Source organism: Cetorhinus maximus, chromosome 17 (genome assembly GCF_964194155.1).
Source record: "Cetorhinus maximus chromosome 17, sCetMax3.hap1.1, whole genome shotgun sequence".
Classification (NCBI taxonomy): Eukaryota; Metazoa; Chordata; class Chondrichthyes; order Lamniformes; family Cetorhinidae; genus Cetorhinus; species Cetorhinus maximus.
Window position 1 is genome coordinate 90,286,662 of NC_135895.1, and position 9,458 is coordinate 90,296,119.

Sequence of the window (9,458 nt, forward strand, 5' to 3'; positions counted from 1 at the left end):
AGTTGAAATGTGGACCCGGGTTACTGCTGTACCCAGGAAAAAGCAAGGTATGGCTTTGGCATCATCATTACCAGCCAAAAGTAAGATAAGGAGTAAAGTATTTTCAGAGTGGAAAGTGGATGATTTGGATCATGAAGAGGGATTGAACCTTCTGTTACAATTTTTGGTTAAGTTTTACAAAAAAGATGTTATTGGAAGTGTCTGAAGCTTGGATGATCTTCGATAGGTTTAGGAAGTCAGAAGATCAGCCCATGGAAGAATATATCATGGATTTTGATAAATGGTGCAGGAGACTACAGAGATTTGAACTTGAAATTCCGGAATCGGTATTGGCATGTAAATTACTGGACTGTTCTCGTATTTCCCAGTTTGATAGTCTTTTACTGCTAACAGGGGCTCAGTTCTGGGGGAAAGAACCTCTCCTAGATCAAATGGCTGCGGCCCTGAAAAGATTTCTGGGGAAACGGTCGTTCCATGCCACTTTCTTAGCAAATGTGAACAGCTATGCTATGAAACCAAGGATAGAGGATTCAATGGTGGCCAAATTTCGAGGTCAACCAAATATTAGGCCAAGATTCCAATACAAAGATGGGGTTAATGACAAGAGGTCTGAAATGGTCGTAACCCTATGAGCCAATTTGAGAGTCGGGACAAAAAGCGTGTCTTGGATGGTGACCATAGGTGTTTAAACACAAAAAATGCACAGGGAATGGTTAATCGGTGTTTTTGGTGTAATTCCAAGTATCATTACATGATGATCTGCCCACAGGGAAGGAATCGCTTTTTTGAAGTGACCCACGAGACGGATTCATCTGAAACTGAAAATGATGATGGTGACTGCTATCTGGAGCCTCTCGATGAGGCAGACCAGCAGAAGGTCAATGACTATGAAAGCTCTATCTGCTTCAGATTCGGAGATGACAATACATTAACATCCTCCAAATAGGTGGTCCTCCCTTGAAAGATAGCAGGGATCAATCTGTTTATCAGTTCTGATGTGGTTTCTAGTGAGATACCGCTATTGTTAAGTCAATCTGCGATGAAGAAGGCTCAGCTGACACTAGATATGAAGAATGATAGAGCAGTTGTGTTTGGAAAAAATGTGGATCTACATTTTAGTCGGTCAGGCCATTACTGCTTGCCAATTAGGAAGCCAGAGATTTCTCATCAAAAAGTTCATGACGTTTTGTTAACTGCTGAGAAGTTTGATTGGGCAGTTGAACTGGTTGTGCACTCAGACTAGGCCTAATGCTAGTTATGGTGTGTTGAAGCTGAGTACCATGATGAAACCTGCTACAGTTCAGGAAGTTCTAAGAGCAAATAAAGCACTAAAATAATTAAATTCGGAGAGATACGTGCTCAAGTTTCCAGCCTTGGGTGATCCTGAGAATATAGTTTGGTCATTTTTGGTGATGCTTCACATGCCAATCTTCCAGATGGGTACTCTGGGCACAGCAGGGTTTATCATATCCTTGGTGGGAAAGAATGATAAATGTTGACCGCTGGCTTGGGAGGCCACAAAAATAAAAAGGGTAGTGAAAAGCACCTTAGCTGCTGAAACGCTGTCCTTAGTAGAAGCATTAGATCTGGGGGTTTGCTTAACCACTATACTGACAGAAATATTGTATAAGGGACAATGTGAGAAGTTTGCCCATAGAATGTTGTGTTGATAACCGGTCTCTTTGGGATAATGTTCATTCGATGAAAAATGTCACTGAAAAAAGGCTAAGAATAGACATAGCCAGAATAAAAGAAATGTTAGAGAGAAGAGAGATCTCTAAGATAAAATGGGTTGACACAAGTCACCAACTATCAGACTGTTTTACAAAAGGAAGTGCCTGCTCTAAGAAATTATTAAATGTATTGGAAGAGGGGTGTCTTATGTTATGGTGAAATGAAAAGAAAAAACTATTTTTTTGTTTTATTGCTTATACATATATACTTGATAAATAAAATATGGGATCTATAGATTTGGAAATACGTGACATTATTTCCTTCTGTTTGTTTCCAAAAGAATGTTCATTAACTTTTTTTCAAAGCTTTTAATTAAAAAAGAAAAGAGGGAAATCTGTCGAACTCTTTTGAGTTATCAACAGTCACAGATTGCAACTCTTTCGAGTACAATCACAGTTCTTGGTTTTTCCGGGAGTTGGACATGAACCCACAACCCTCTGATTCAAAGGCGAGGGTGCTATGAACTGAGCCACAGCTGACACCTCTAAAAAATTCTTTCAAGTACATTCACGGTTCTTGGTTTTTTTTTCCGGGAGTGGGACATGAACCCACAACCTTCGGATTCAAAGGCGAGGGTGCTATGAACTGAGCCACAATGTATAAATAATCACAATGCATGGCAATCACCTTGTTAAAGACAATTGCTAGTTAAACAGGTGATGGGCACTGATTATCCCATCTAAACATACACAGCTGGAGCACTTTGTGGGGAAGCTACTTGGAAGTCAGTAGCACTGAGGCGTCTTGAAAAATAAACCAGCTTGAACCAAAAGACCAGCCTGAACTAATTCTTCTACTACAACATCTGATTCTGAGTAACAGCGGGGCCAGTGAGCCATTGGAATCTCCATTCGCATTGATGGGATCAGAAGATCATGCTGGCATGAGGGCTGGAACATTTGGCTTCAGACAGCAACTTTTGGATTTCTGCATTTTACTGTGCATTTGCCTTGTATTTTCACTTAAGTATTGGTGAGTGCTATGAGCTTCACCATTATTTTGGCAGCAAATTAAGGGGCAATGTGGTTTTAAGTGAGTAAAAAAAAAGCACAGGCATAAGCTGGAAATTTCAACAAGATGTTGAAGCAAACAGATTTCTACAAACCTTCTGCTAGATAGAAATAACTGATCCTTGACTAGTAATTTATAGAATCTGTGTTTACAATTACAAGAATCACGAACACTGTTTTGAATTGGTGAACAAAATGGGTGAATGTCCTCACAATGGAAAATGGGAAAATAATGGACGCCTGTAGTTATTGAAAAGCTGGAAAAGTGAAATCCGCAATTTGCTTGGTCCCGTGATTTTTTTTGGAAGGTTGCGAAACAGTAGAAGGATTCATAGACTGACAGGCTGCAATGTGAACATTTCTTCCAAACCCGCAGGCATTTTTTTGATATCAGCTGACGGGGTGGTTATCAGATACAGTAGGCTTATTTAACAGGCTCCCGCAACTCACCAGATGCAACTATCCTGCTGGATGTCAGCCCAGAATGTGACCAGATGTTGATTGAGGAATAAATATTGGTCAGGGCACCAGGGAGAACTCCCTTACCCGTCTCTGAAATAGTGCCATGGGATACTTTACATTCACCTGAAAGGACAGACTGTGCCTTAGCTTAATTTTTCATGCAAAAAACAAACCTCAGATACTCCAGGACTCCCTCAGCACTCCCTCAGCACCAGAGTGTCAGCATAGGATTTGTGCTCAACTCTCTGGAGTGGGGGGTTGAACCCAGGACCTCACTCAGAGGCAAGACTGAGACATGACTGACGTGTCATTTTTCAGATAAGTTGCAGATGGCCCTGATAAACTGACAGCACTCACATCCCCTCCTACTCCATTCCCCAAAAGATTCTGCAGCAAAGCTCCCTTAAGAGCTACAGTGCTTTCTCCTCCCGAAAGGTCTTGTGTTGGGAGAGTCACCACCTGTGGCTTGAGTTCTGAGCCATCTTTTCCTATAAGAGAAAAAAAGAAGACATGATTATAGAAGTGAAGGCCGGTTGGAATCTCTTGTAATAATATTTTGATAAATAAGGCTGTAATGAAGGGCTTACAGCAGGAAAAGGCAGCTGTATCCAATTAAGAAGACTTGCTCTGTGTTACACAGGTTTTATTTTTCGTTCCTGAGGTGTGAGTGTTGCTGGCAATGCCAACATTTGTTGCGCAACCCTAATTGCCCTTTGAGTAGGTGGTGGTGAGCCACCTTCTTGAGCTGCTGCAGTCCGTGTGGTGTAGGTACACCCACAGTGCTGTTAGGGAAGGAGTTCCAGGATTTTGACCCAGCAGCAGTGAAGGAGCAGCAATATAGTTCCAAGTCAGGATGGTGAGCGGCTTGGAGGGGAACTTGCAGGTGGTGGTGTTCCCATGTATCTGTGGTTCTTATTCTTCTAGGTGGTAGAGGTCATGGACAGAATTTTTCAGTCGGCGTGCGGGGGCGGGGCCCGACACGCCGATGCGTAAAATGACGCGCGATGACATCGGGCGTGAGACCCGAAGTCACCACGTGCCATTGCGATATTTTGTTCAGCCGGGGCGCGCGCCAGAGTTGGCTGTGCGCCCGCCAAAATGTAAATGGCCTATTAAGGCCATTAAGAAATTAATTGAAGCACTTGTGAATGCTGCCCGTCCAACCTTAAGGTTGGCGGGCCGGTGAAAAGCCCAAGTGGCCTTCGTGTTTTTTGGGAAACCTCATCCACGAGCAGGATGAGGTTTCCTGAAGCTTTTATTCAATAAATAAATAAAGCTTCATTAAATATAAAAACATGTCCCAGCTCATGTGACACAGTCACATGAGGGGACATGTTTAAATAAATTTTTAAATCATTTATTTAATTATTTTAATATCCATTCAATTTCCCTGAGGCATGCTGTGCTCTTTTGCGCGCATGCACGAAAGACCGCTGGCCCCGACTCTCCCTTCCCCCGCCCGCACAGGTAGTGCTAAGCGCTACCTGACGCGTATTATTGGCCCGCCTGTGTAAAATGGCGGCATGGAGCCGATCGCAAGTAGCGATCGGCTCCGCAATCACTCCCGCTCAGCCCGCCCGCCATATGAAAAATTCTGTCCCATGGGTTTGGAAGATGCTGTCAAAGGAGTCGGAGTACATTTTGTAGATGGCACATATTTTGCAGATAGCCAGTGAAGTAGTGACAGGAGCAGGGGTCAGTGGTTGAGAGTCCAGTCCTAGAGCACCATGAGGGTGATGACTGAAGGAATGTCACACCTGTAGGCAGAAGAAATGAAAAAACTTGAATTTTTAAAAAGTTTCAAAATATACAAATTACGACATTTCGGAGCAATTAGGCAGTAGGTATTCCATAACAAAGCTTTAAGTGACACACTTCTGGCCATTTGCTTCAATAAAATGTCTCATCCTGATATATTTATTCACAAGAACATTATCTGTTTTTTTGACCTTTATCTTTCTCTTGCAAGGCTATGTTTCCACAGGCACCAATGGCCTTCACCTATTTGGCCTAATGTGTATCTAAATAAGACATAGGAGCAGAAATTAGGCCAATCGGCCCATCGAGTCTGCTCCGCCATTCAATCATGGCTGATAAGTTTCTCAACCCCATTCTCCCGCCTTCTCCCCATAACCTTTGATCCCCTTACCAATCAAGAACCTATCTATCTCGGTCTTAAATACATTGAATGACCTGGGGCCTCCAATGCCTTCTGTGGCAATGAATTCCATAGATTCACCACTCTCTGGCTAAAGAAGTTTCACCTCATCTCTGTTCTAAAAGGTCTTTCCTTTACTCTGAGGCTGTGCCCTCGGGTCCTAGTCTCTCCTACTAATGGAAACATCTTCCCCACGTCCACTCTATCCAGGCCTTTCAGTATTCTGTAAGTTTCAATCAGATCCCCCCTCATCCTTCTAAACTCCATCGAGTATAGACCCAGAGTCCTCAAACGTTCCTCATATGTTAAGCCTTTCATTCCTGGGATCATTCTCGTGAACCTCCTCTGGACCCTCTCCAGGGTCAGCACATCCTTCCTGAGATACGGGGCCCAAAATTGCTCACAATATTCTAAATGTGGTCTGACCAGAGCCTTATAAAGCCTCAGCAGCACATCCCTGCTTTTATATTCTAGTCCTCTCGAAATAAATGCCAACATTGCATTTGCCTTCCTAACTACCGACTCAACAAGTTAACCCTAAGAGAATCCTGGACTAGGACTCCCAAGTCCCTTTGCACTCCAGATTTCTGAATTCTCTCCCCATTTAGAAAATAGTCCATGCCTCTATTCTTCCTACCAAAGTGCATGACCTCACACTTCCCCACGTTATATTCCATCTGCCACTTCTTTGCCCATTCTCCTAACCTGTCCAAATCCTTCTGCAGCCTCCCCGCCTCCTCAATAGTACCTGTCCCTCCACCTATCTTTGTAACATCTGCAAACTTAGCCAGGATGCCCTCAGTTCCTTCATCTAGATCATTAATGTATAAAATGAAAAGTTGTGGTCCCAATTCTGACCCCTGCGGAACTCCACTAGTCACCGGCCGCCATCCTGAGAAGGACCCCCTTATCCCCACTCTCTGCCTCCTGCCAGACAGCCAATCTTCTATCCATGCTAATACCTTGCCTCTAATACCATGGGCTCTTATCTTACTGAGCAGCCTCCTGTGCGGCACCTTGTCAAAGGCCTTCTGGAAGTCCAAGTAGATAACATCCATTGGCTCTCCTTTGTCAAACCTACTCGTTACCTCCTCAAAGAATTCTAACAGATTTGTCAGGCATGACCTCCCCTTGATGAAACCATGCTGACTTTGCCCGATTTTACCATGCACTTCCAAGTATTCTGAAATCTCATCCTTAATAATGGACTCTAAAATCTTACCAACGACCGACGTCATTTCTTATTTCCTTATTTCTTTTTTAGTTGTCCTCTGTTGGTCTTTGTAGGCTTCCCAATCCCCAATCACTGCTCTTCGCCGCATTGTATGCTTTCTCTTTAGCTTTTATGCTGTCCCTGACTTCCCTTGTCAGCCATGGTTGCCTCGTCCTCCCTTTAGTATGCTTCTTCTTCCTAGGGATGAATTTTTGCTGTGTCTCCCAAATTACTCCCAGAAACTCCTGCCATTGCTGTTCTACTGTCTTTCCTGCTAGGCTCATCTTCCCTGTCAATTCTGGCCAGCTCCTCCCTCATGCCTCTGTAGTTGCCTTTATTCAACTGTAATACCGTTACATCTGATTCCAGCTTTTTCCTCTCAAATTGCAGGGTAAATTCTATCATATTATGGTCACTTCCTCCTAATGGTTCCTTCACCTTAAGCTCCCTTATCAAATCTGCCTCATTACACATCATTAAATCTAGAATTGCCTGTTCCCTAATGGGCTCCACCACAAGCTGCTCCAAAAAGCCATCTTGTAGACATTCCACAAATTCCTTTTCTTGGGATCCACTACCAACCTGATTTTCCCAGTCTACCTGCATATTGAAATCCTCCATGAACACTGTAACCTTGCCTTTCTTACACACCTTTTCTATCTCCTGGTGTATCTTGTGCCCCACATCCTGACTACTGTTCGGAGGCCTGTACATAACTCCCATTATGGTTTTTTTACCTTTGCGGTTCCTCAACTCTACCCACACAGATTCTACATCATCTGACCCTACATCATTTCTTGCTATCGATTTAATTTCATTTCTTACTAACAAAGCAACCCCACCCCCTCTGCCAACATGCCTATCTTTTCGATAGGATGTATATCCTTGGATATTTAGCTCCCAGTCCTGATCCCCTTGCAGCCATGTCTCTGTAATGCCCACCACATCATACCTGCCAATTTCAATCTGCGCCACAAGCTCATTTACCTTATTTCGTATACTGCGTGCATTCAGATACAACACCTTCAGTCCTGTATTTCCCATCCCCTTTCTCATTGTCATCCCTTTATCTGATGTGCTTGAAGTTAGATTCCTGGCCCTTTCCAAACACTCTGTCCTATTTTGTGTTCTGGAGACTTTAATAGCGTCTCCTGGGCTCTCCTTTCTTTTCAGTTTTTTCATAATTTTCCATGAAGTTGAATCCACCCCCCACACACCTGCTGCTTTGTTTCCCATTAGTCATGCTTCTTGGGGTTTTACCCTTCCCCCACCCCCACCAACTTTCTAGTTTAAAGTCCTGTTGACCACCCTATTTACCCTTTTCGCTAGAACATTGGTCCCAGATTGGTTCAGGTGGAGACCATCCCAACGGTACAGATCCCTCCTGTTCCAATACTGATGCCAGTGCCCCACGAAATGGAACCCCTCTTTCCCGCACCACTCCTTTAGCCACGTGTTTACTTCCCTTATTCTTGCGTCCCTATGCCAATTTGCACGTGGCTCGGGTAGTAATCCGGAGGTTATAACCCTTGAGGACCTGTTCTTTTATTTAGTTCCTAGTTCCTGATAATCCCCAAACAGGTCCTCTTTCCTAGTCTTACCTATGTTATTTGTCCCGACGTGGACCACAACAACTGGATCCTCCCCCTCCCTCTCCAATATCCTTTCAAGCCGGTCAGAGATGTCCCTCACCCTGACACCAGGCAGGCAACATACCATGCGGGACTCTCGATCCTGCTTACAAAGGAAGCTATCAATTCCCCTAATTGTAGAATCCCCTACAACTGCCACTTGTCTTTTTGCTCCCCCCTCTTGAATGGCCTCCTGTGCCACGGTGCCGTGGTCAGCTGGCTCATCCTGCCTACAGCCCTCTTCCTCATCCACACAGGGAGCAAGTACCTCGTATCTGTTGGACAAGGTCAAGAGCTGAGGCTCCTCTGTTCCTGAACACAGGATCCCTCTACCTGCCTCACTTGCAGTCATACCCTGCTGACCATGACCACTCACCGGACTTGAGGTACATAATCTACCGGGTGTGACTGCCTCCTGATACAAAGCATCCAGGTAACTCTCCCCCTCCCGGATGTGCCGCAGCGTCCAGAGCTCGGACTCCAGCTATTCAATTCTGAGCTGGAGTTCCTCCAGCAACCAACACTTGCTGCAGATGTGGTCACTGCGGCTCACAATGGGATCTGCCAGCTCCGACATCATACAGCTACAACACATCACCTGCCCAGCCATCTCGACTTAGATAATTAATTTGTTAATTAGCTTTGCAGTGTTTTTTTTTCAAATTTGGTGCAGATTTCCTACCAATCAATCAGGTCACAGCTTTCCTGTGACGTCACTTTTTCAGTTTTGGCTTCAGTTACTCTATGCCCCGAGGTCACCGCTCTGGTGCTCCTCCCTCCGAGTCCGCTCCCTAGAGACAAGGCCGCGAATCCCCGAGGTAAGCTAGATTTATACTCACCGCTCCGGTGCTCCTCCCTGGAGACAAGGCCGCGAATCCCCAAGGTAAGCTAGATTTATACTCACCGCTCCGGTGCTCCTCCCTCCGAGTCTGCTCCCAGGGTTACTCATCAATCAGCTGCTTTTTCTTTAAAATCCACTTTCAGAAGAGTATCCCTTGCAGGTCTGGTGCACCCCAGCTCCGGGAAGCCGGGAGCAGCAACGCCCCAAAGGGGGAGAGGATTGGAGAAGCTTCTCCAGCAGAGGACATTTCAAATCCCGTTCTCTACACGAATCCCCAGATGCCACCTGAGCAGAACATCTCCAATGGGGAGGTTCAGGACAGTTTCCTCAGCCCATCCAAAGTGAGGCAATTTGTGAACACTATGGGTATGCAGGAGCAGACCAAAGGTCTGGGACTCTCAGAGACAAC